Raw genomic sequence first — 6369 nt, forward strand, 5'->3', positions numbered from 1 at the left:
CTCTTTTACTGTCTTTGGATCCCAAAATTTACATTCTTTGTACAGGGTTATTATCTTGCTAGAGCCAGAACAGCTACAGCTGGGGTATTGCTCAAGTCAAACATGCACTGCGTCTAAAAACTTTTAAAAAACACTCTACCAAACAAAACTTGTTCACCATTACAGCTTCAACACATTTCACTGAAAACTCTTTTGGCTTCATTTCTAGCACTGATCAAAACAGAAAAAGAAAAAAAAAACAACCTGCAAGTAAATGGATCTGTTGTCATATCTACTAAAATAATATGTTAGTCTAAATTACTTTATGTTCTACCATAAAGCTCTTTCATTATTAATCTCTAAATTCTTGAGGTTTGCTCATTTAGGATCAGAACAAGGATGCCTTCTTCTCCCTGTTTGTACGGTGCCTGTAAAATAGGATAATAAGGGCTCGAGGTATATGTTTATTGTGCCAAATCACTAGGAAAACACAAATAAGAAATAAATTAAGATTTGTGATTTCCTTATCAGTTTATGACACAGATTACTTTTGTTATCACAGGCAGTATTTTGAAACATTACTGTTTTTAAAATATGGCTAATAATATTTCACTTTTTTTTTTGAAAAATGCTTAGATGGAAGATACAAAAGAGTATTCAAATACCAAAATAACATTGACCATAAACCATTCTTCATTATTCACTTGTATATTTCTGAGGGTCATATTTCATATAAAAATTCTGCACTTCAAAGTGGAATTAATTATGGCAGCCAAAAATGATTTAATTCATTGATGAATAATCACAGATTTTTTTGACATACACCAAGACAATAGTTTCCTTGCTGTGATCATATCATGCTCTCAATTTTTTTACAACAAAAATAATACGGTATATAATACAGTAAATAAGGGATACTATGTCCAATATTTGGAAAGGCAACATCAGTGCTGATTATATAGCATGTTTACATATAAAGCTAATACATCCTTACATCTTAACCTTCTCCTTGTTGATATAAACCAAGACTAACATGCCGCATGGGCAGAATTCACTGGAGTGTAAATTAGTGCCCTGGCAAGCTGATGAGCGGTATGATAACGCAGGCATTCTCCATCACCACCTCTCTGAAACTTCTCCTCCAAAATCTGCCAGGCATCCTCTTTCAAAGGGAAAAGGGTCCTTTGGAGAATTCAATGCTGACTGTACCAACCCCTTTTGCCCATGCCCAATGCCGTAGTTTCTCTGACAGCAATTGCTTTCAGCCACTGGTAAGACTGGGAGCTTGTGGTGAGCAGGAGTATTCTGAAACGTGGGATTTTTTTTACAGTCAGTTCATAGCATTTGAAAGACACACCTTTAGTGACATCATCATTGAATTATAAATTATGAGAAAGCAGTAGATTAACTGGAAATTACTATTTACAAACTAAGCTGATCATCATATAGATGTATAACTTTGGGTGAAAGGCTGATCATTCAGCAAGTGCTCTGGCAGGCTCCGCAGGGCAAAATAAATAAATAATTGATTCAGCTTGCATCACCCCATCTTTTTTAACATCCTAGACAGTTGTCTTTACTGGGCACAAGAAAAAAGGTTATGAATAAATTCAGTTTAAACTCCTTAAAGATAGTAAAATCCAACTGCATATTGCAATTTTTAACTTTTGTAGGCAAAACCATCTTGGTCTAAGAAAAATTCCTTTTTCAACACCAGATTACATAGATTTCTGCATTTTAAATACCTAAGTTGTGTGAAGCTGTAAATATTTCCAGAACAAGGAATAAAAATTGTTACATATCAAAACAAAGTAACAAAAAAAAAAGTTTGAGCTTGAGGTTAAGAAAACAATGAGCTATGGGGATGCTTTCTTGTGCCTTTCTTGCACAACATATTCTTATCCAAGAAGACTACTGTATTCCATAGGAGGATTCAACACTTTTCCTACGAGCCACCAACAACAGCAAGGGAACCAAGGGGCAGATGAGGTCTGCACAGATGCAGAGTGCCCAGCAAGAGGGGAGCTTTTCCAAGTCTTCAGCAACAAGCATCTGGGGACATCATTACACTTTGTTTGATAGGCTAGACACAAGCACGAGCTTTCTGAATAATACTAGAATTTTTTTTTAGCCAGATACATTGTATAATCTGCTGTAAAACCAGAGTGAATTGCACAGAAGACAACTGAGAAAGGAGAGGTTTTAAAAGGAAGGAGTTTTAAAGGGTAAGGAAAAGTATAAAAATTAAGCTTACTCCGCAGAAATGTGGGGAAAATTAGCATGGATAGTTCAGAGAAAAAGCGCATGTGGGCAGGCATTTCAAAAAGGAGAAAGGCTATTTAAAGTACCCTGATTGTACTTTAGTACGCAGTAATTACAAGAAATTAAGGGCAGGTGCATTGCAACTACAGTGCACATGATTAAAAGGTTTCCAATGGTGTATCCAGGTTAGTTAGGAATGCAATAATTTGCCATGAGACGTAGTTACAGAACCAGCACTGGAGTGTGGTGGTGTAAAGAAGACATTTAGAAGATTAAAGCAATTCCCACACTAATCACATAGGAGGTGAACTGGGGGGAAAGGAGGAGGGTCTTTCCACTTACATCAGCTCTGGCTGTACAGATCAATAGCACAAGAGAGCTCAACTACTTTGTAGAATACAAACACTTCTTTGTGAGATTTATTAACAAAGAAAAGAAGCAGCTGATAAAAACAAGAGCTGCTGACTCAGAGTCCTATTCAAAACTCTATGGTACTGTTGGAAAAATTCACATCGCTTTAAGGAAGTATTAGACTTGGTCCAGAGTATTTATGTAAGGATGGCAAGTATTCAGCCTTTAGTTCATTACATCCCACTCTCAAGCAGGCCAATTCACTGCACAAAGAGTTCTAAAGCAATTCTGGAAGGTGATGTCTCAAGAAAATTTGCTTTGCCATTGATAGACTCCTGTAGTGATAAACTGTAGGACTTCCCAAAGCAATTTTGGATAAGCTGCGGCTCTGGACTGGAGACAACCTTTTCACCGGCGTTTGGTGCACCGGTAGGGAATTGGCAGATTTGAATGTGAGTGCCAGATCTGCAACTAGTGCACTGGTGATCTTGTAGTAACTCCTCTGTTCTTCACCTCAGTTTTCTCATCAGCAAAATGCAGGTAATGCAAATAAAATTTTATTTTACTCAGGCTCGTACTCAGTCAAAGAGGAAATCTTATTCTAGTAATGGAAGCATTAGAGATGCCCCGTCAAAGACTTGGGTCTGCTTCTTCAGTCTGCCACAGACTTCCCGTGGAACCTCAGGTGTGTCACTTTATCCCTTTATTTTCAGCTGTAAAATGAAAATTACAATATTTTCTTTCTCTTGACATTTATTGGGAAGCTTAGAGTACTAAGTCCTTCATCAGGTGGAAGAGATGTAAAGGTTGCAAATCCTGCTAGAATTCACAAACACTAATGAGTTGGGTGTCCTCGGTGAAGAGGCAGAGCTGCACCCGAAGTGCTGCAGCGGAGCACGGCAAGCCTAGCACACCTGCTGTGGCAAGAGCTTCACGGCCCAGTGAAACCATTGCAAAATCCTTGTGCTGGCATCAGTGGCCCTTGGGGCAGGACTACAGACGGAGCCATTTAGATTAGGGAAGTTCAAACTGGGCTTACAAGTTTCTCAGAATGATGACTGGCAGTCTGTGGATTATGAATGTTGCATACCAAGTTTTACACATAATCGAATCATCTGACATTTTTGGTCTGAACCCTCAGGTAAGATATTTTAGCTCTGACCGCTACAAGTACACAGCTTTCGATAACAGGAAAACACTAGGAAAGTTGCATAATTTTTTAGGTGTGTAACTGTCGCTCTACTGCTTCTTCTGCTTTTCCCGTGGTTTCCAATCCGTGACGATGAAGGACCTGATAGTCTGATGTTATGGTCTTGCCTATGCAGAGCACTTTGTTCTGAGTACCAGCCAACAGTATAGACTAACCACCTGGCTGTGAGTGATAATGAAATCTGCTGCTCCTTTCTTACCCTAAGGACAAGTCAGCTTTTACACTACCTAAGATTATGCCTCATTTACTCTACAGCTGGTCCTTATAGGCATTTTTCTCTGAATGTCACCAGGGCAAGTCACGTGATTGCATTTTTTTCACTGCATTTACACAAATACCCTTGTTTCACACCGTAGCATGAGCAAGATCTCCTTCAGCTTAGCATAAATTAAATTTAGATACAGGACACAATAACGGCACTGTAGAAATAGAAGCTTCATAGAGAGAAAGGGAAGGATATTATTTACTGCTTGCAAGTTTTTCCTAACATAATACATACCTCTGAAACCCAGAGGTCATTTATTGCAAATGTAACAAATACATTCATATCCACCAAGGGTAATAAATAGTGCAAATTAAGTTGAATAATGACCATACTGTCTATTTCATTTCTACATGAGAGGCACACATGGGACTTAATGTAAGTCAGTATTTATAATGCAATGTATGGTATAAGTCTCATTCAAAGTTAGAATTGCAGAAATGTCACAAACACATTAATTTACTGTTACTGCCTGAGGAACAAGCGAAAAAAAAATCATTGCAAATAACCAATGTGTATGGAATTTATAATGAATATCTTAATCATGAACCTACTTTATTTCAAGGTATGACTCCTTTTCATGTAAGAAGATCTTGGGATTTAAAAGGCTAAAGGAGAAATGTAATGCATAGAATCATAGAATCATTAAGGTTGGAAAAGACCTCTAAGATCATCGAGTCCAACCGTCAACCCAACACCGCCATGCCCACTAAACCGTGTCCCTAAGCACCTCATCTACACGTCTTTTAAATACATCCAGGGATGGGGACTCCACCACTTCCCTGGGCAGCCTGTTCCAATGTTTAACCACTCTTTCAGTAAAGAAATTTTTCCTCACGTCCAATCTAAACCTCCCCTGGCGCAACTTGAGGCCATTTCCTCTCGTCCTGTCGCTTGTTACTTGGGAGAAGAGACCGACACCCACCTCGCTACAACCTCCTTTCAGGTAGTTGTAGAGAGCGATGAGGTCTCCCCTCAGCCTCCTTTTCTCCAGGCTAAACAACCCCAGTTCCCTCGGCCGCTCCTCATAAGACTTGTTGTCCAGACCCCTCACCAGCCTCGTTGCCCTTCTCTGGACACGCTCCAGCACCTCAACGTCCTTCTTGTAGTGAGGGGCCACACCTCACATGTACATGCAGTACAACAGTTACTAGAAAAATGCTACTTGCCATGTTTTTAACTGGATTGATTATTTCAAATGTATTCTAGCTTACACGAACCTTCAAAATATTTCTATAAGTAACAACCAGGGCATCAAAAATGGAATCACAATTTTTGGTGAAGAACGGATGACAGGAGGGGAAAAAAGGCAGTCATTGCCATAAATAAGCATGAATAACTATAGTCTAAAATGAGTTCTGGGCTGCTGACATGTATACAACTGAGTATACAATGTATACAACTGAGTTTCTAAGATTTTTGGTGACATAAATGGAGCACATAAAATTACAGATCTACTGTTCCAACCAGCTACTTATGTTAAGTAGATCTGTGACAGGCTGGCTGACTTTAGCTTCTTGTGGGAGCTATAGGAAGGTGAAGGAGCATGAACAAGCAACTGCTGTGGTTGGTATAATAGTGAATTAAATTAATTCTTGAGATAAGAATATGAAGATAAGATATTAATAAAAAATAGAGGAAGTCAGATGTTTACCGAAGATCTAGTGATCTTATTTATCACATCAGACAAAGCTGTGAGTCATTGCATTTCCTTCTAGTGTGAATTTTTGTAGGCTACTAAGTCCACAAATGTATACTATAATTTTTAGACTCCCAACAAATTATGCAAGGATAGTGAATGGGGACTAAGGTTCCTTAATTAGGTAATTCTTGCTTTAGGAAATTAAAAGACATATTTTCTGCTCACCTGATTTCCACACCCAGAACTTTAGCAGTTCTTTGAGGACCATAGATATCCAGCATCAGTGGTGAGCATCTCTTGCTGGAGCCTAGCACTCTTCCAAGAACAGAGCTATCTGTATTTGGATGGCAGCACTGAGGCAGTAGGAAACTGAAAACATCCTGTCATTTGTTTTCTTTGATAATATTTACCCTTTACTAAATTTTTGTTCTGATTATCTGCTTCAGAAAATAAAGAAATCTTCAGGTTCATGACAGCAGATTACTTACACTGTTAGAAACATGGTAATCAATCCAGATTCTGAAGTTGGCATTAGTGTTCTCATTCCTAAATCCTGAATTATTTTTATTCCTGGCCCAAGGTATCTTGTTCCATAATTTCAGGGGAAACAAGGTGTGTGTCTAGGAAATACATTTCACTGTATACACTATGTAAAAAGCCTTG

Source organism: Aptenodytes patagonicus, chromosome 6 (assembly GCF_965638725.1).
Source record: "Aptenodytes patagonicus chromosome 6, bAptPat1.pri.cur, whole genome shotgun sequence".
Taxonomy (NCBI): Eukaryota; Metazoa; Chordata; class Aves; order Sphenisciformes; family Spheniscidae; genus Aptenodytes; species Aptenodytes patagonicus.